This window comes from Pleurodeles waltl, chromosome 10, assembly GCF_031143425.1.
Source record: "Pleurodeles waltl isolate 20211129_DDA chromosome 10, aPleWal1.hap1.20221129, whole genome shotgun sequence".
NCBI classification, from domain to species: Eukaryota; Metazoa; Chordata; class Amphibia; order Caudata; family Salamandridae; genus Pleurodeles; species Pleurodeles waltl.
The window spans coordinates 879,613,811-879,635,804 of NC_090449.1; positions in this window are offsets into that span (position 1 = coordinate 879,613,811).

Here is a 21,994-nt window from a genome sequence, read left to right on the forward strand (position 1 = left end):
GGGTGCAAAGCCCCCTCCAGAACCAGTGGATGAAGGTATCCACTCAGCCCCTCCTTGCCAGGATGAAGCACACTGGGCTCAAGGCCCCCTCCAGAACCAGGGGAAGAAGGCATCCACTCAGCCCCTCCTTACCAGGATGAAGCAGACTGGGCACAAGGCCCCCCTCTAGAACGAGTGGACAAACCACCCACTTGAGAGACTGTGGCTTTGCACTCCCCAGGACCAAGCAGTGGGCATGAAGCCCCCTCCAGGAGCAGTAGCATTGTATCATCTTTCGGCTGAGGTGCCCCCCATTCCCTGTCCCCCAGAGGTGCCTGTGTGTTTTTGACCTGATGCCCCTGCAGTTTTCCCTCCGTATTGAGGCAGGAGTCAAGTGTGGGCTTGGCCTATGGGTTTTGGCCCCGTGGGCCACGGACAATTTTTGAGTGGGAATTGTCCCACATTTTGTATATATTGAAAATATTGTGCATACTGTTTTTCCTTTCTGCACGTATTTCTAAGTATTACTAATATTACACTCATTTGACTCCATTCCTTTTGTCCTTGTGTGATTCCTGATGGTTACAGGGTGTATATGTAATCTTGTAGCATGTGTTTGTGTGTATTGTGTTTGGGTGGGGGTGTTGCGTGTTGCTTGTGTGTGTGTCACCTTCTTTTTCCTCCCCCCCTCCCTCGTGTGCTAGGTGCAGTACTCACCGTGGTCGTCGTCGCCGGCGTTCATGCTCCTGGTATACGAGAAGATACACCAGCATGGGGAAAACATGCAACTCGGGCTCCATGGCGTCCTGGTTCTTCCTTGAGTGTAGAGAGGTGAGTGGTTTCCCTTCAGAGTACTGTTTCCGCTGTGCTTTTGATGGCGTTGGTACCGCCCTGGAAAAGCTGGCGAATGGGCGGGTTGTAATGCTGTGGGCAGTACATTGTCTTCCGCCTGTCTGTTGGCAGTTACCGCCGCAGTGTTTGTTGCTACCGCCCTGGCGGTCGAGTGTTAAAGTGGCTGTGTGTGTTGGCGGTTTCCGCCGTGGTCATGATTCCATTTTTATTACCGCCGGCCTGTTGGCGGAATTACCGCCGCTTTAACACAGACCGCCACGGTTGTAATGAGGGCCTATATGACCCTTTAATGTACGTGGCACTCTCATATTTGTTTGGGTCCCTTGATATTCACTGTATTCATTGTGTGTATTGTGTTTTTCTTTGGAAATCAATAAAATATTCGGAACAAAAAAACATTGACGTATGACTGCAGGCCAAATTAATTTTCCATACTAAAAAATAAGGTATTCATTGAATAGAATAGAGAGGTAAGATGATGTGGAAAGGGGATCCCCCACAGCCCAGGAATTCTGTGGGCAAAGCATAGGCACTCAACATGATCTACTAAATGATCCACTACAACATTTCCATCTGAAAAGTACAAAAGAAGTCACTAGAAATTGGTGCTCTATTTGACCACACAGCCTAATGATCCAGTAGATTCTGAAATTACACAATGGTGCATCGCCACTCCATTAACCAATGTACATCAGGAGTCACTACACCACAGCCAACAAATTTGAAGGCACTATATCCCATGTAACGTTTTGAACAACTAACAGAGGTGCCACTTTATCACAAAAATATTTCATCACTGGAAAGTAAAAGTAAATATCAAAATTATATAATATTACATTTTTTTATTTATTGTAGGTAATGGTAATAATAAATAATATACAGTATATGTGTAGTTTATAGAGGTGTGTGAATGATATATTGTATAAACACATATTAATAATAATTTAAATAGTTTTAGACAGTAAGTAAAAAAATAATCAAATAACAAAGAAGCAAAAGAAAATAAAAAAAGGAAAACAATGTTTAAAAAAGAAAATGATCTAAATAGCAGTGCAGGACACTCTTGCCCCAAGAGTGCCATAAGGCTTCCCCTGCAGTGCCATTGCTTCAGCAAGCATTACAACCCTGGCGGTCGGTGATAAAGCGGTGGTAAAACCGCCAACAGGCCAGTGGGAACAAAAATGGAATCATGACCACTGCAGAAACTGCCAAAACAGACAGCCACTTTAACACTCCGACCGCCACGGCGGTAGCAACAAACATCGCGCGGTAACCACCAACAGCCAGGCGGAAGACAATGTACCCCCCACAGCATTACAACAGGCCTACTTGCCAGATTTTCCGGGGCAGTACCAATGCCATCAAAAGCACAGCAGAAACAGTACTCTAAAGGGAAACAACTCACCTCTTGACACTCAAGGAAGAACCACAACGCCATGGAGCTGCATATTTTCCCAATGCTGGTGTACCTCCTCATACACCAGGAACACGAACGCCGGCAAAGACAACCACGGTGAGTACCGCACCTAGCACACAAGGGAGGGGCAGAGGAAAAGGAGAGTGACACACACACGCAACATGCAACCCCCCCACCCTCACCCCAACAACATACACACAAACAGATGCAACAACATAGGATAAAAGGAATGGATTAAAATTAGTGTAATAGTACAATTGTAGATAAATACGTACTCAAATCAAGAACCAGAATATACAAAATGAGGGACAATGCCCAATCCAAAATGTCCATGGCCCACGGGGCCATTAGACATAGGCCAAGCCACACTTAGCTCCTGCCTCAATATGGAGAGAACACTTCAGGGGCATCAGGTCGTAAAAACACAGGCACCTCAGGGGGACGGGGAGTGGGGGGAGCCTCAGCCAGAAGATGGTACTATGTCACTGGCCTGGAGGGGGCTCCATGCCCACTGCTTGGTCCTGGGGAGTGCAAGGCTACAATCTCTCAAGTGGGTGGGTTGCCCACTGCTTGGTCCTGGGGAGTGCAAGGCCACAGTCTCTCAAGTGGGTGATTTGCCCACTGCTTGGTCCTGGGGAGTGCAATGCCACAGTCTCTCAAGTGGGTGGTTTGCCTACTGCTTGGTTCTGGGGAGTGCAAGGCCACAGTCTCTCAAGTGGGTGGTATGCCCAGTGCTTGGTCCTGGGGATTGCAAGGCCACAGTCTCTAAAGTGGGTGGTTTTCCCACTGCTTGGCCCTGGGGAGTGCAAGGCCACAGTCTCTCAAGTGGATGACTTCTTCCACTGGTTCTTGAGGGGAATCTGTGAACAGTGTGCTTCATCCTGCCAAGGAGGGGGTGAGTGGATGCCTTCTTCCACTGGTTCTTGGGGGGCTCTGTGCCCAGTGTGCTTCATCCTGGATGGTGCAAGGTCACAGTCTCTCACCTGGGTGGCACACCTACAGGTGTTGCAGGTGCCAGGATGCACTGCAGCCCTTGTAGTCACGACTACACACTGATCGCCGGCGGTGAGGGCTGCTCAGTGGATGGCAGTTGCGCTGCAGGTGGCGGTGCTGGCAGTGTTGGGGGAAGGCTCCAGCCCTACCCATGCAGCCTCGGACGGCTGCCCACTGCGGCTGCTGCTGCTGGCAGTGGTGCTGCTGGTGGCGGTGCAGGTGGCAGTGCTGGCCGCGATGCAGGTGGTGGTGCTGGCAGTGTTGGTGGGAGGCTCCAGCCTGTCCCCTGCAGCCTTGGACAGCTGCAGTGCCATGGCTAGTGTTGTGTGCCCCTTCCTGCCCTTGGCAGATGATGGTGCCTCCTTGCTTCTGCCAGCTGGTGTTCCTTTCCTGCCCTTGCTGCCTGGTGGTGCCTCCTTCCCCTTGCTGACTTGTGTTGCCTACTTCCCCTTGCTGGCTGGTGGTACCACCTTCCTCTTGCTAGGTGGCGGCCCCTTCTTGGCCTTTGCAGGTGGCGGCCCCTTCTGTGTCTTGGCAGGTGGTGCTAGCACACTGGCTGTGCTGACGGGTGCCTCCTTGGAGCCTCTCACACTTGCAGTAGCGGCAGAAACCCCAGTGGCGGTGGACTGGGTGTCTGAGGTGCTGGGCTGGGTTCTGGCCACCCTGGACTGAAGTGAAGGATGGGGGAGGGGTAGGGAATGGGTCAATGTTGGAGAGGAAAAGCTTCTTAGGGACACTGGGGCAGGAAGAGGGTGAAGGTTTGGGAGTGGAGGAAGATGGAGTGGTTGTATGAGGAGTCTGTCTGCTGTGTTTGGGTGCAGATGCATGGACTGGATGCTGTTGTGAGGTGGATGGCTGTTGGGTGTCTGAGTGCTTGCATTTGTGTATTTTGGGAGGAGGGAGCACAGACACAGTGGAAGAGGACACAGGGGATATGTGCATGGATGTGCGGGTGGTGACTGCCAGTGAGGGGTGTGTGGTGATACGCGTGCTGGTGATGGAGGTAGTTGATGAGGATGTAGTGCATGCAGGTCTGAGTGGAGACACTACTGGAAGGGAGGTGGACGAAGAGGAGCAGGGGGACACAGTGGAGGCAGTAGATGTTGGCATGTCTGATTCTGGATCGCGTTTGTGTGAGTGCCTGTGGGATGAAGTGTGGTACTTGTGTTTGCCTGAGCCTCTTCTGTGTGTTGATTTGGGTGATTGCTGGTCTGAAGGTGTGCTTGGGATAGGTTGGGGTTGAGGGGAATGGGACTAGGTAGAGGAAGTTGGAGGGGGGAGGCTGGAGAAAGGGACAATTGCTGCCATCAGGGAGTTGGCCAGAGCCTGGAATACTCTCTGTTGGGCCGCCACACCAGAGTGAATGCCCTCCATGTATGCATTTGTTTGTTGCAAATGCCCTGCTAGACCTTGGATGGAATTCAGTATGGTTGACTGCCCAACAGAGAGGGATCTCAGGAGGTCAGTAGCCTCCTCACTGGTGGCAGCAGGGATGACTGGGGCAGGGCCTGAGGTGCCTGGGGCAAAGGAGATGCACACCCTCCTGGGTGAGCAGGCATGGTAAACTTGCTGAGGGGCTGCTGGGAGGGCGGTAGTGGTACCAGGGTGGCGACTGTACCTGTAGTTGGGGTGGGCACAGAGGTGTCCGCCACCACCATGGAGCTTCTATCGGAGGAAGTGTCGCTGTGGGTACTGTCCCCTCCTGTCTCCGTCGTGGTGCTCCCCTCGCCCTCTGTCCCACTGGTGCCCTCACTGTCGGTGGATTCGGCCTCCAGGCCCATGTGGGATGCAGCTCCCTCTGTCACCAGTGCCTCTGCTCCTCTGCCAGATGATGCTAATGCACACAAGGACAGGGTAACAAAACAAAAAGGGGGGGAGAGACAGAGGATACACTTCGTCAATGCCAGCAACACCAGGTGGGTCACCCCTTCCTCGTTGGGAGGCCAGCTCCAGCTGGGCCTCCGCCATCTTCCTTGCCCAGCGGCGCAGGTCCTCCCACCGTTTGCAGCAGTGGGTGTTCCGCCTGTCAAAGACCCCCAGGGTCCACACCTCTTTGGTGAAGGCACGCCAAATACCCTTTTTATGATGGGCGCTGGCCTGCAAAAAAAATACAGCTGAAAAGGGATTATTCATACCGTCCAGACTGTTACACTCATGGCCCACAATATACCTCCCATCCTCTTATGCACAGACATTGACCACCAGACATGTAGCACTCTGCCCAGGACCCCTCAGCCCACCCATACACGAGGCTTACACACACAGCAATCCCTACATTCATGGCCCACGCATCATGCTCACAGTGTACTCACCTGTTTGTCTGGAGGAACATAGAGTAAAGTGTACTGGGGTAGGACCCTATCCACCAGTCTCTTCAACTGCTCCAAAGTGAAGGCAGGTGCCCTTTCCCCAGACACTCGAGCTATTGTCGCTTCCAGACACAGGTCACAGCAGCACTTGCAGTGTAGGTCCTCTCCTGTTGAAGGTCAGGTAGCAAGTGAGTGAACAGATAGAAAATGGCGGTCATGTCCATGGAGGTGCGTTCGTTCACCATCGGCGTACATCGCCATTGGCTTCTGGAACCCATAGGCCCCAATGATAACCAATGCGGTGTTGTACGGCGGTCATCGAGCGCCGACCTCAGCGACACACAACGCTTGCGGAATTACCTCAGTTCCACTTGTCCCTCCTCACAGGTCAGTCAGCTGCCATTTCAGGGAGGCACAGGCCATGGCACCTAACTGCGTCACAGCAGACATGGGCACATCAACTGACTTACGAGTTCACACACTGTTTGTGTAAAGTAAAAATTGCATATTAATCTGAGAATATGTTTGAATATGACCTTCTGCTCACCGTTTTTCACCCTAGAGTTCAACCATTGAGGATGAATAGGAGATGGGACATCCCCCGTGTAAAGACCCCTGGTGGACCTGGCCACAATGGAGGACAGGGACATTTTCCTGACCTACAGACTTGATATGGCCACAATCCAAGAACTGTGTGCCCAATTGGAGCCAGACCTGATTTCAGCTATCCGCCACCCCACGGGTATCCCCTCTCTAGTGCAGGTCCTGTCAGTGCTCCATTTCCTGGCAAGTGGTTCACTCCAAGCAAAAGTGGCCACGGCATCAGGGATGTCACAGCCTAGGTTCTCAAACGTCCTGACCAGAGTGTTGCCTGCCCTGATGAAACGCATGAGCAGCTACATCATTTTCCTCCAAGTGGAGGATTTGGCCACAGTGAAGGCTGACTTCTATTCACTGGGACATTCTCCTCAACATCATTGGTGCCATTGATGGTAGACATATTGCATTTGTCTCCCCCTCCCCGGGCAAATGAACAGGTGTTCAGAAATAAAAAGAGCTTTCACTCTCTGAATGTGAAGATGGAGTGTTTGGCGAACCAGTACATCTCCCATGTCAATGCAAAGTATCATGGGTTTGTTCATGATTCCTTTATTTTGAGGAATAGCAGCATCCCATATGTGATGTCTCAACTCCAGAGGCACCGGGTGTGGCTAATAGGTGAGCCCATGGTCCTCACCCAGTTGATGTAGGTATATGGGTGTGGGTTTGACACTACGGGTTAGTGTGTATCTAACAGGTATCCCTCGATATTTACAGGTGACTCTGGTTACCCCAACCTCTCATGGCTACTGACCCCAGTGAGGAATGCCAGGACAGGGGCAGAGGAACAGTACAATGAGGCACATGGGCGAACAAGGAGGATCATTGAGCGCACCTTTGGCCTCCTGAAGGCCAGATTCTGGTGCCTCCATCTGACAGGTGGATCCCTGTACTACTCACCCAAGAAGGTGTTCCAGATCATCGTTGCATGTTACACAGCTTGGCCTTGAGACTCCAGGTGCCTTTTCTGCAGGAGAATGAGCCTGGGGATGGTTGTGTGGCAGCGGAGGAGCCTGTGGACAGTGACGAAGAGGAGGCAGAGGAAGAGGATGTGGACAACAGAACCTCACTAACTCAACAGTACTTCCAGTGACACACAGGTGAGACACTGTAACTTCACCTTCCATTGTGCAGTTTTGTGTTGGACATTTAACATGGTAACCTGATTTCCCTATTTCTATGGCCACTTACTGTACAATTTGGCATCTCTATTTTCAGATATCTCTGCCCCACTCTGGCTCCTGGTGTGTTTACTGCTGCCCACTACAGGTCATACCTATGTAAATATTACAGTACATTTGAATTGTAATGTTTACAGCTTGTTAAACCAAAACATATTTCTAACAATTGACAGACTCCATACTTGTAATAGTTCCAAGGGTGTTTATTTCAGTGCTGAAAAGTAAATGGGGGATGTGCACTGGGCTGGGTTGATGATGGAGGAAAGTCCAGGATAGAGTTCAGTCTATTTGGCTCACAGGTGCATTGTCCAAGGGAGCATAGGAAGTGGAGCAATGGCAATTCAAGGTGGACAGGGTGACAGAGTGGGACCCAAGGGTGACAATCAGGAGAGTCTTATTTCCTGGCGGGGGTCTTGGCAATGTTCTCTGGCTTCTGTCTGGATCTCAGGGACCATTTGTGGGGTGGTTCGCCTTCTGCAGGGCATGGGGTGCTGGTGGCCTGTTGTTCCTGTGGCGGGGCCTCCTGTCCACTAGCATTGGAGGAGGTGGAGTGATGTTCTTCGGTGTGGTAGTGTAAGGGTCCCATTGGTGTGCCACTGCCCCCCTCATGGTGTTGGCCATGTCTGCCAGCATCCCTGCAATGGTGACCAGGGTGGTGTGGATGTCCCTCAGGTCCTCCCTGATCCCCAGATACTGTCCCTCCTGCAGCCGCTGGGTCTCCTGCAGCTTGGCCAGGATCTGGCCCATGGTCTCCTGGGAATGGTGGTAGGCTCCTAGGATGTTGGTGAGAGTCGGTTCCCTGGGCCTGTCCGCCCCCTGTTGCACAGCAGTCCTCCCAGCTTCCCTGTGGTCATGTGTCTCTGTCCCCTGAACCATGTGCCCAATGCCACTGACCCCAGGCCCCTGATTGTCCTGTGCTTGTGGGGTTACCTGGGTTCCCTGTGGTGGTGGACACACTGCTGATTGATGTGTCCTGGGGACAGAGGTATGGGCCCGCTGGGTGGGTGCTGTGGTGGTGTTTCCTGAGGGGGAGGCTCTGTGGTAGTTTGAGAATGTGCCTGGGTAACTGACTGCCCAAAGGTCCCTGATTGGCCAGGTTGGTCAGCCAGATCCAGGCGTGCAGAGCTGCTGACATCAATGTGGGCCTCTTCTGGGGGGAGACTGGATGTGGCTGGCACCTCCGCTCAGGTGACGTTGTGTGGGGGTCCTGTGAGGATGTAAATGCAGTGTTATTGTATCCGTGTTTGCCATCTTGTGCATGGGTATGTATCCCTCTATGGTTGTTATTACCAAGGCAGCTTTGGCTTGTGTGAGTTGTGATTTGGTTGGCTAAGTGATTGTCACTAGTGTGCATGCTGTGGTGATGGGTGTCCATGCAGGTCTGTGATGGGGGTCCTTGCATTCTTGTTGCATGCAGGGCTTGGTATTGGGAGGAGTGGGTTGTGATGGTGGGTTATATGTGAGGTGGTGGGGTGAAGAGGGTGAGGGTGGGGTAGGTGTTTGTTATGGCATGCAGGTAGGGGGGGATAAAGTATTAAAGAGTTGACTTACCAGAGTCCAGTCCTCCTGCTACTACTGCTAGGCCCTCAGGATGCATGATCGCCAAAACTTGCTATTCCATGTTGTTAGTTGTGGGGGAGGAGTTGGGGGTCCACCGCCAGTCCTCTGTACAGCTATCTGGTGTCTTGGAACCACAGAACGTACCTTCCCCCGTAGTTGGTTCCACCTCGTCCTGATGTCATCCCTTGTTCTGGGGTGCTGGCTCACGGCGTTGACCCTGTTCACGACTCTCCGCCATAGCTCCGTCTTCCTGGCAATGGATGTCTGCTGCACCTGTGATCCAAAGGGCTGTGGCTCTACCCGGATGATTTCCTCCGCCATGACCCTTAGCTCCTCCTCTGAGAATCTGGGGTGTCTTTGTGGTGCCATGGGTGTAGTGTGAGTGGTGTGTGTGAGGGTGTGTGGGGTGATGTGTTGGGGTGTGTGCTGTGAGGTGCCTGGATGGTGTATGGATGATGGGGCTTTGTGGCTCAGATTCAGTGGGTGCTCCTGGCTTGTCTTTCTCTCACTTGCCAAAATCTTTGGGTCGTTAAGGGTGATGGGTAGTGTGGGTCTGTTTTATAGTGGTGTGTGGGCGTGGTGTGTGTATGTGTGTCAGGTGTGTGTTGTTTGAATTGTCCAATGTGGTGTTGTTTTGTATGTGTGTTTGTATTTTGAGCACGGCAGTCTGTACCACCAATAGGTTACCGCGGCCACTGTGATTCGTGGGTCATGATGCTGTGGGTGTATTTCTGTTTGCACAACGGTGTGGGATTTGGTACCGCCAGTTTATCACTGACCTTTGGGCTGGCGGACTTGTGTGTGTGTCTGTATAGTGGCGGATTTCAATGTGTGGTTCATAATACTGTAGCGGTATACCATCGCAGTTGCGGTATGTTGGCAGCAGTCAGCATGGCGGTAAGCGGCACTTACCGCCAATGTCATAATGAAGGCCATAATCTCTGTCCCCTGCATGCGTGCAGGAGACAGAGGTCAAAGCTTTTCTGTTTAACAGTGCTGAAGCCAAGCCACAATAAACAGCTATGTCCTGGGGATTTGCACCCACAGGATTTAGCAGGAGCTGGCCCTGGTGGGGCCCTAGTGGGTGGCAGTCCCCAGGGCCATCTGTGTCTCCATGAGAGGGACTGTGCAGCCTCCCTCCAATGAGAATAGCCTTGGGTGGTGGTCTCCAGGGCTTACCCTCTTACTGTTTTTTTAATCCTTGCCCCGGGGTGGTGGTCCCTGGGGGCCACAGGCCCCCCTGCTTGTATTTAAGAAGAAGCACTGGGGGAACGGTGGTCTCTGGGGTGCGAGGGGGCCGCCGGCTTCCTGCATGTATTTAATAAGAAGCCCTGGGGAGGTGGTGGTCCCCAGGGCGGGGGGGCGCGGGCTCCCCTCACATATTCATACACAAAAGCCCTGGGGAGATGGCAGTCCCCAGGACAGAGAGGGGACCACTGCCCCCTGCATAGTATAAAAATATAAGTTCCGGGGAGGTGGTGGTCCCCAGAGCTATGGGGGGACAGGGAGGCCCCCCACACTAAAATTTTAATGCCCCCGGGACCTGGCCCACCCAGGAGCCCATAGAAAAAAAAAAACAGTGGCACCTGCGCTTGTTTTCTTTTCATTGTTTTTTACGCAAAAAATAGTTTAAAAAAAGTTTTTTTCCTCTGGGACCCCCCACCAGTGCTAAGGAGTCATGGTGTTCCTACCTTGGCCCCTTTTATTTTATTTTCACTTTTTTTCTGGGACTCGCTGACGCCAAGTCCCAAGATGGCTGCCAACAATTCCTGGTTTGAAGTATTGGCAGCTTATCAGAGCCGTGCATTTCCCTGCACAAGGTCATCTTTGTCCACAAATACTACAAAGCCAGAGATATATACATTTCTCAAAAACTACTGAACGGATTTACTGCAAACAAGCGAAAGCATAATCTGCATATCAATAGCTAGCTTTCTGCCAAATTTGGAGTAATTCTGTCCAGTGGTTCGGCCTGTAGTCTTGTCTAAAGAATTCTATGGAAATTAACATGGGAAATGCAACATTTTTTATCCCCCTTTTTTTCAGCCCCCGCTTGATGGATCAGCCTGAAACTTTCTATGCGCAACAAGAATTACTGTAACACTTTTTTGGGAAAATTTTGTAAAGATTCTTTAAACGGTGCCAAAGGATTAGGCAAGTAAAAAAAATGCTTTTCCTATGAAAACATGATACTAACTATAAATACCTGCTGGTGACTGCCAGTAGGTCATATATATATATATATATATATATATATATATATACAATTAATATATTTCCAATTTGTATGGTGAATGAAAACATACTTTTGGCTATGGTATTGCCTGACATACTTACATTATGCCCTAGAGTCTTAGAATACGTGATATATATTTATTTCTACATAAGAGATTGTTCATACAAGTCTCAGTATCTAATATCTTGTGTCAAAAAGATGTGTCAATATTTAAATGAATCTACAGCTGCAAGTCAGAAAAGCTGTATTTTTTCTAGCAACATGAAATTTAGTAGTCTTTGCCCCATTTCATTTACTTCTTCTTTGCATCAGTAGTGTTGGCATCAGAAATATAGGACTCAGACAACACACTTTTTGCTGCCATGTGTATTTTTACTGGATTCATTAGATATTAATACTCACATTGGTGTGCTACTCTTGTGTTCAATTATCTGTTTATCTTTTTTTAAATTGCAAGCTGCAAATAAATGAAAATTAATTTTCAAATTTTTTGCTATCCTTCTTTCTACTGAGTTTCTCAAACAAGCCCACAATCATAAAGGGTGGCAAACTCCTAAGTCCCTCATAGTCTTCAAGTACACAGACATTAAGGCTGTCACTACAAGTTTGATGGATGGAAAACTCTGTCCGCCAAACTCCCAACAGGGTGGCCGCTGCCTACACGACAACTCCCCCCCCCTGGAATTATTAGGGGTTTCCTGCTAGGTCAGACAGCGGAAACCCACGTTTCTGCCCGCTGGCCTATTGGGAAACAGGCTACAGCATTGTGTTTGGCTCATAATCAAGTCGGCAGCAATGCTGCCATCTGCAGGGTACACCAGCACCCTTGCAATGTTCACTGTCTGCAAAGCAACAGTGTTGGGCAGGGGGGCCCTGTGGCCCCCTCTACCTGTTCTCTGCCAGCCTTTTCATGGCAGAAATGCTGGCAGAGAATGAGGTAGTAATCTGCTTGCAGCGCTGCTATGGTGGATTAGGATCTCTGCCACCTCCAGACCACCAGGATCCAAGATCCTGACGTTCCAACTGCCAGGGTTGTAATGTGGTGGTCAGACCATCACACTCATAATTACCCCCTCTGTTTGTCTGCCTATCTGGGATTACCATTTTGAGGAACCCTTCTCTAATCATGATACCAGATAAGGAACTGATCACAACAGGCACAGAGCTGTCCACAAAGGTATGGCTTTCAGGGTGCCTTGTAGCATGTTTTCCCACTACCAAGATGAACCTGTTTCCCTGAAGCTGATTTAGGATTTAGGGGTGTGACAATGTTAATCTCCACCCTCTCAATTGGCAATCACCTTCACCGGTAGTGAGATTAGAGGACCTTGGGTTGCCTTCCTGTCTCGCCACTGACTTGACAGGTAATGCACAACTGACAGAAGTCCTTCACCTTCTCAGATATCTGGGGTCAGTAACAGTTGTTGACCAACCTTTCCCAGGTTTTGGTCTGCTCCAGATGCCCAGCCAAGGGGGATATCATGTGCTAAGTTTAAGAGAGATGTCCAGTCCTGTGGGGGGACAACAAATCCCTGGTTCATCCAGGTGTTAGGTCTCAATCCTCTGTGTAAGACAATCTTTTCCCAGTTGATCCAATAGGTTCTACTGGTATCACCCTGCTCCCGGACTGCACCGTGGCACCACTGTCCTTCAAGAGTTGGGCACTCTCTCTGCACTTGGTTGAATTCCTTCCAGGAGAGTACTCCTACCCCATTTCAGAGAGTCTGACAGGTCTTTCAGGTTTGGCTCTTCTTCCTTTTTAGGCTTCAGATCCTCACCTGGAGGTCAGTTTCCTTCTGGCCATGGGAAGCGTTGAGGATATTCTATTCTATTCGACATTACATATAACATAATATTTTAGTTTTGTGGAAGCAGTTAAATATACACCCTAAATGTCCGAGAATTTTCCCAGTGTGGGTAGGTTTGGCTGGGGAGTAGTAAATCCAACCCTCTAAAGTCCAGCACTTGAATCAGTGTGATTAAGATTGGGTGGAAACTATAAATATGCCCCCTCAAAAGACAAACACATTATCTATTGTGGTTAAGTTTGTAGTGAGAGTAGTATATAGGAAGCCCACCAAAGTCCAACACTTCTCTCAGTGTAGTAATGTCGGAAGGGAAATAGTAAATGTGAGCTTCATAAATTTCAATACTTTCCTCATTTTGCTTAGGTTTGGGCTAGGAATTGTAAATCTGATCCCCAAAGTCCAACCCTTTCCAGAATGTGGTTAAGGTTAGAGTGGGGAAAGTATATCTGCCTCCTAAAGTGTGGAGTGAGCCCCTCAATAGTTCAGCATTTCCCAAGGTGGTAAAGATTGAAATGGGAATAATAATTCTTACCACTCAAAAGCCCAACTCCCTCCCCAATGTGGTTACGTTTGTAGTGGGAATTGTAAATTTGAACTTCCAAAAGCACAATACTTTTCCCAACATAGTTCAGTTTTGAGGGGAGGAGAATTTAGTAAACATGACTTTCTCCCCCCTCCCCAAAGTCCAACACTTTCTTCGATGTGTTTACCTTTGGATTGAGGGATAGTGAATCTGACTCCTAAAAAGTCGAACACTTTCTCCAAAGTGGTTCCTTTTCAAATGGGAATAGAAAATCTGCCACCCAAAAAACTCTAACACTTTCTCAAATATGGTTAAGTTTGGGTAGGAATAGAAAATCTGACTGTCCCACCACCAAGGTCCAACACTTATCCCAATGTTGTTAACTGTCAAGTGGGAGTAGTAAATTAAGCCTTTCCCAAAGTGTAACACTTTATCCAATGTGGCTGCATTTCTGGAGAGAATATTATATTTTGCACATTACAAGCTGTAGTAATTTATGTTATAAATTGTTAATGAGTAATACAGACTTTTTAAAGTACATTTTATATTTTATTAACTATACTTTTTGAACATCTATTTAAGTCTACATTATTTCTAATCAACATTATTTTACAATATTCACACATTTTTTTGAATTTATTCTTACAAATAAAATATTTTTTTCAGAATAATTATCATTACATTTATGCTAATGGTGCAGTGTACTCACGTTTGGATTTGTAGTTATGGAATTTCTTATACATGTTGGACAGTCATGTTTTACATCACTGATCTATTTGTTTAATTTAAAAATATTTGTGACATCTATTTCAGTAAGACTGGGGGAGGATGGTTATGTTCCCTAATGCTTTCTATTATTTAATTTTTAGCTGTAGCCTTGCTGCAGCCTAAGTTTTCGTGCATTTCTAGTGTGTTTGCTCTGTTTACCTAAGTATATCCTCTATAATTTAATAATACCTTCTCCTTTTGGGATTTGATGTATTTTACTGTATGCCATATTTTACCTGTGGGTGTTAGTGTACCAAATTATGTATTTATTTGTGAAAACATTTTTTATTATATTTATTGTATCTTGTTTAAATTAGGGGTGGGTAAAAAAAATCACTGTGCTCAAGGCATTGGCAGAATTCAGGAAATCCATGCTACACGTGTAATGTATAGTTCCCAATAAATTCTGCCATCCGATGTGTAATGCAAACTTTTGTTTTGTTATCATGTTCAAGACATATTTTGACACATGCCATCAAGTGCTTTGTACTATTAGGCTGGCTGTGAGCGTCCACAAGATTTAATGCCTGCTGGTGTGGCTTCCAGCTGCGACTGCACTTTTCGCGAGTCCTGGCAAGTGCGAGTGACTGCAAATGGAGCAGATTCTCTTCTGAGAAGCAGATACATCTACTTGAAAAAAGGTTTTTGAGTGTATATTTTACTCCAACGGACCGTTCAAGTTGTTTTTTAGTCAAAAAAGCCTTTAGGAAGTGCCCCAGAGACTCTAACTTCCTGTTCCTGTCCAGCAGGTTTCTCCAAGTGCTTTACCCATCTCCTGGTCACTTTTCACCTGGATTTCGAGCTGGAAGGATCACTCTCTTTGTCTGCCCTATTTATATCACTGGATTTAAGGACTTGGGCCAATATTTATGGATTTTGCCACAAAACTGCGCTAACACAGTTTTGCAGAAAAATCCATAGCGCCTGGTAGCCCCATCCCATAGCGCCAGCAGGGTGCCATATTTATGGAATGGCACACAGTAGAGCATAGGACAGGCTAGCGTCTAAAGAAAAGACGCTAGCCGGCGAAAATCTTGTTATGATGCCTCCCCTGTTAGCTTGCTACCCTGCTACTACTGCTACCACCACTAAGTAAGCACCGTGGGAAAACCTGCTGTGAGCGAGAGGTAGCACCCATTGCTTTATCCATTCAGGTAAGAGAACTATGGAGTGAAGTGAACTAGTTTAGTTAGTAGATAATTAACTTTGATTACAGATTTGACTTTCCTTCCTTGTTTTTCTAGGTTGTTGTAGATACTAAAGGCAATGGCAGTATATCCTACCGCCCGCCAGTGGTCAATATTTTAGTTACAGAGTGTAGTATGACATGGGTATAACTAAACTAACTATATCTAACGAGTATGCATATACTTTGATAAGCAAGTACATTAAAAAACAGGCTGCTTGAAAACATAACAGTGCAAAGTAAAAGTAAAACACAAAAATTACAATAAAGTACATTATTTTTCCCTTTATGTGACAATTAAAAAAATACCCTCTCCACCCACATCAGGCCCACCCCTCTCCGCAAACAAATTATTCCTACCCTAACAAATATCAAACTCACACATGTCCAGCGTAACTCCCAACTTATTCCCAATTCCCACAATCTCCAGCCACGACAAATGACCCTCCCACCAAAATATAAAATAAAAGAGAGCTAGGAGAGGGCATTCTCCATGTGGGTCCGTAGATCATCAAGGCTTTTCTCAAAGTGTGCCACCCTGATGTCCAGTGTTCTGGATGTTGCAGGATGTGGCACTGGAAAATGTGGTCTGAGCAGGAGGGGGCAGCAGTGGTCAGACGTGGATGGGTGCCTTCCAGCTAGCAGCAATGCTGGTGATGATGTTGCTGCGGGGATACTGGAGGGGCTGGTGGCAGGCTGGAGGAACTGGGAGTTGAGGTAAAGGCATCTGCCTCCTCCTCCTACAGAACCACCAGCCTCTGATAGTTGAAAAAGATGGCCTCCAACCTTTGCTGCATGCAGATGGACCAACTGTATTGAAGAAAGAAAAAAGAAGAAAAAACACAATTTGTAAACAGTGCTCTGTGCAAAAGCTTGTTTAAAATTATAGTGTCACAGTTGCAGTACATTGTTGGTCACCAAGGGCTAATGGATTTGACTAATTATGTGTCACACAACCATTCTTTTACCCACCCATGCCTCACATAAATGCACTAACTGCCTGAAAGGAATTTAGGCAGAATAAGAGCACACCAGATTAAAACAACAGTTATTTTTTCCTCTTTTAACCCCTTCGCTGCCAGGCCTTTTCCCCTCCTGTGCCGAGCCTTTTTTGGCTATTTGGGGCAGTTCACGCTTAGGGCCTCATAACTTTTTGTTCACATAAGCTACCCATGCCAAATTTGTGTCCTTTTTTCCAACATCCTAGGGATTCTAGAGGTACCCAGACTTTGTGGGTTCCCCTGAAGAAGACCAAGAAATTAGCCAAAATACAGCAAAAAACTCATTTAAAAAAAAACAATGGGAAAAAAGGGCTTCAGAAGAAGGCTCATTGTTTTTTCCCTGAAAATGGCATCAACAAAGGGTTTGTGGTGGTAAAATCACCATCTTCCCAGCTTTCATGAACAGGCAGACTTGAATTAGAAAACCCCATATTTCAACACAATTTTGACATTTTACTGGGACATACCCCATTTTTACTATTTTTTGTGGTTTCAGCCTCCTTCCAGTTAGTGACCAAAATGGGTAGAAAACCAATGGTGGGTCCCAGAAAGCGAAACATTTCTGAAAAGTAGACAGAATTCTGAATTCAGCAAGGGGTCATTTGTGTAGATCCTACAAGTGTTTCCTACAGAAAATAACCGCTGAAATAAAATAATATTGAAATTGAGGTGAAAAAAACAGCCATTTTTCTCCACGTTTTACTCTGTAACTTTTTCCTGCGATGTCAGATTTTTGACAGCAATATACTGTTATGTCAGCTGGACTCTTCTGGTTGCGGGGATATATAGGGCTTGTAGGTTCATCAAGAACCCTAGGTATCCAGAGCCAATAAATGAGCTGCACCTTGCAATGGGGTTTCATTCTATACCGGTATACAGCAATTCATTTGCTGAAATATAAAAAGTGAAAAATAGGTATCAAGAAAACCTTCATATTTCCAAAATGGCCACAAGATAAGGTGTTGAGAAGCAGAGGTTATTTGCACATCTCTGAATTCCGGGGTCCCCATACTAGCATGTGAATTACAGGGCATTTCTCTTTTTTACACACTGTCTTACATTTGGAAGGAAAAAATGTAGAGAAAGACAAGAGGCAATAACACTTGTTTTACCATTCTGTGTTTCCCCATGTCTCCTGATAAAAATAGTCCCTCACCTGTGTGGGTAGGCCTAGCGCCCGCGACAGGAACTGCCCCACAACGTGGACACATCACATTTTCACAAAGAAAACAGAGCTGTTTTTTGCAAAGTGGCTAGCTGTGGATTTTGGCCTCTAGCTCAGCCGGCACCTAGGGAAACCTAGGAAACCTGTACAGTTTTGAAAACTAGACACCTAGGGGAATCAGAAATGGGGTGACTTGTCAGGCACTGACCAGGTTCTGTTACCCAGAATACTTTGCAAACCTCAAAATTTGGCCAAAAAAACACTTTTTCTTCTCATTTCGGTGACAGAAAGTTTTGGAATCAGAGAGGAGCCACAAATTTCCTTCCACCCAGCGTTCCCCCAAGTCTCCCGATAAAAATTGTACCTCACTTGTAGGGGTAGGCCTAGCGCCCGCGACAGGAAATGCCCCAAAACACAACGTGGACACATCACATTTTCACAAAGAAAACAGAGCTGTTTTTTGCAAAGTGCCTAGCTGTGGGTTTTGGCCTCTAGCTCAGCCGTCACCTAGGGAATCCTAGCAAACCTGCACAGTTTTGAAAACTAGACACGTAAGGGAATCTAAGATGGGGTGACTTGTGGGGCTCTGACCCAGTTCTGTTACCCAGAATCCTTTGCAAACCTAAACATTTGGGCAAAAAACACTTTTTCCTCTCATTTCGGTGACAGAAAGTTCTGGAATCAGAGAGGAGCCACAAATTTTCTTTCCACCCAGCGTTCCCCCAATTCTCCCGATAAAAATGGTACCTTACTTTTGTGGGTGGGCCTAATGCCCGCAAAAGGAAATGCCACAAAACACTATCTGGACACATCAAAATGATCAAATACAAAACTACCTGTTTTTGCAGGGGGCACCTGCGTTTTTGGTACTGGGCTCAGCAGCCTTCTAGGGAAACGTACCAAACCCAGACATTTCTGAAAACTAGACACCCGAGGGAGTCCAGCGAGGTGTGACTTGTATGGATCCCCCAATGTTTTCCTACCCAGAATCCTCAGCAAACCTCAAATTTAGCTTAAAAATCACATTTTCCCACATTTCTGTGTGGGATCACTGCACTGGGACAAATTTCATATGACTCAATGTTCCCCTCAGTCTCCCGGTAAAAATGATACCTCATTTGTGTAGGTGGGCCAAGTGCTTGTGAAAGGGAAGAGCCAAAACCATGTTGATATTGAGGGGGAACTGAAGGGGATCTAAAAGGGCAGTTTGCAAAAAAACTTTTTAGGCTGACAAGTGCAGCAGAATTTTTATTGGTATAAATGAGACAATGCTGGGTGGTAGGAATTTTGTGGATTACTGCAGATTTCGGAAGGTTCCATCACAAAAACGTGGGAAAAATGTGTGATTTTCGGCAAAGTTGGAGGTTTGCAGGGCATTGTGGGTACAAAAATAGTGCGGGTGCATGTGAAACACACCACCCTGGAATCACCCAGATGTTTAGTTTTCAGATGTGTCTAGGTCTTGTGGATTTTTCTACATGGCAGTATCCCAAAGTCCATAAAGTGCAGCCCTCACCATTCCAAGTGGTACGATTTTGAGAGTTAGCCAAGATCTCATGGCCCAAATGTGAAACCAAAACCCAAAATAATCAAATGACTTCTTGCTTGCTGTGGGATAAGATGTTTTAGAGTGCGGGGGAGAGCTGAAAGACTGTTACCCCCTTCAGTTGGGGGTGGGGGCATAACCAGGCCCATACTGGTTGGTAGCCACCACCCCAATATATTTTTAAATTCCCTGGCATCTAGTAGACTTTCTGCCCCCCCGTGGGGTGTGAATCAGGGGTAATTGCCCCATCTGCCCACTGGTGGGCAGAACAACTTTGGCCCCATTAATTTGGGGTTGGGGTATGGCCATACCCGCACCCTCTTATTTGGGAAAAAAAAAACTTCCCTGGTCTCTGGTTGGCTTTCTGCCCCCCCTTGGGGCAGATGGGCCTTCCAAAAATAGGCCCATCTGCCCCCAAGGGGGCCAGATATGGCCAACAGTAATGTGCCCCCATGGGGAGCGATCCTTACCCAAAGGGCTGCCCCCCCTAAAGAAAACACAGGCGTACACACTCACCAATCCCTGGTGCCTAAGTGGTTTCTGCCCCCCTTGGGGGCAGATTTGCCTAACAAAAATCGGCTGATCTGCCCTCAAGGGGGGTAGAAATGGTCTAAATACAATTTTCCCCCCAGGGGAATGACCCTTGCCTAAGGGGTCGCTCCCCACCTCTAAAAAACAAAACAAAAACAAAACAAAAAAACGTTTTTTTTTTATCCCTGGCGCCTAGAGGTTTCTGCCCCCCAGGGGCAGATCGGCTGAACAACAATAGGCTGATCTGCCCCCAGGGGGGCAGCAATTGTCTCAAATAAATTTGCCCCCCCAGGGAGCGAGTCTTGCCTAAGGGGTCGCTCCCCTTGCGTGAAATTGGCACAAAAAAAAGATCCCTGGTCCCTAGTGGTTTCTGCCCCCCTGGCAGATTGGCCTAACGAAAATCGGCCGATCCACCCCCAACGCGGGCAAAAATGGTCTAAATACAATTTCCCCCCCAGGACAGCGACTCTTGCCTAATGGGTCGCTCCCCACCTCTAAAAAATGAAACAAAACAAAAAAAATTATCCCTGGGGCCGAGAGGTTTCTGCCCCCCTGGGGGCAGATCGGTCTAATAACAATAGGCCGATCTGCTCCGGGGGAGGCAGAAATGGCCTAAAATAAATTTGCCCCCCTGGGGAGCGACCCTTGCCTAAGGGGTTGCTCCCCAACTAAAAAAAAAAAAAAAACAATGATCCCTGGCGCGTAGTGGATTCTGCCACCCCTGGGGGCAGATCAGCCTAACAACAATAGGCCGATCTGCCCCCAGGGGGGGCAGAAAGGGCCTTGCAAAATATTGCCCCCCTTGGGAGCGAACCTTGCCCAAGGGGTTGCTCCCCTTGTGCCAGTTTCATATTTTTTAAATATCCCTGGTGTCTAGTGGGCATTTCAAAAGCCGGATCGCTTTACGATCCGGCTTTTGAAATGCTCAGAGAGACTTCAAAGGGAAGGAAAGGGAAGAAAATTCCTTTTCCTGCATGATGGGGAAGCAGCATCTGATGAGGTCAGTGCACAAATGGGTGCTGACGTCATCAGATGTCACTTGGGGATCAGTGGGGCTCGGGGTGGAAGGGGAAGGGCTTCCCCTTCCATCCCTGCCTTGAGAGGATGGGAGGCGCTCCCTCTGAACTCAGTGCTGAGGACGTAATGGTTACATCCTCTGCACATGAGCACTGTGGCGGTGGACATAACCATTACGTCCCTGGCACAGAAGGGGTTAAAGAATTTCCTAGTAAAAAAGGTAAACAAACACTTGTGTGAAAATGAAAATAAGTTACTTCTCATTAATGAGTGGGCATTATGTATTATGGAGTTTAAGTATTCCTCTTGTGTTAACTTAATGGAGACATGCTAGCTAGCATGTCGGGTATTTGGCTACTCTCTGTGGTCTGCACCAGGGCACCTGTAATGGAAAAGTATCTTACTTAATTTCCAATGGCACTGCTCTTCTGCAAATGACTTGCAATTCTAGCCTCACTCCAAAGAGGCAGATGAATAATAATAAAAGTACATCACACACATCACATACAAAAATACTGATTTCCTGTGGCTCTTCTGTAAGTAGATGGTGGGAAAAATGATGCACTGCAGAACAGGGAAAGAAACCAAATACATAGATTGTGTTTGGCATTTGCGCTTGTCACAGAGTATCCCATCCACTAAACACTTGACATCAAGCACTTAGGGCCTCATTATGAGTCTGGTGGTCTTTAGACTGCCAGACTCACGGTGGTGGTTGGACCGCTGCACTCCTGGTGGTCCGACCACCAAATTACGACCCTAGTGGTCAGACCCCAAGGGGACCGCTACCACCATGAGAAACATGGTTCCCAACTGGGTGGCGGCTGTCGGATTTGAGGTGCAGTGCTGGGGTCTACGCTGCCGTGCTGACCACAAATCCTCTCTTCACCAGGCTTTTGATGGTGGGGACCATGCCATTAAAAGGATAGTGGAAGCCAGTGCTGGGGGTCACAGGGGGGCCCATGCACTGCCCACAACCATGTCATAGGCAGTGCTGTGGCACCCCTGCCCAGCACCCTCAGAATGCACACTGTCTGCTGAAGCAGACAGTGTGTATTCCTAAGGTTGCTTGGAGCACCCTCTGTGTGACAGCATTGGCCGTGGCTCCCTGAGGAGCACTGTTTCCAATGGTCTGACTGGCGGACACCTCAGATTTCAGAGGTTTCCATCGGTCAACCCAGTGGAGTCTTGTAATTGGCCTGGGGGGGCCAGCTCTGTGGTGGTCGCCTCTCCACGGGGCTGGCAGGCCGGCGGTCAGCCCGCCAACCTCGCAATTAGGCCCTTAGTCCCACTTTACTCCCTGGGCTCAACTTCCACCACTA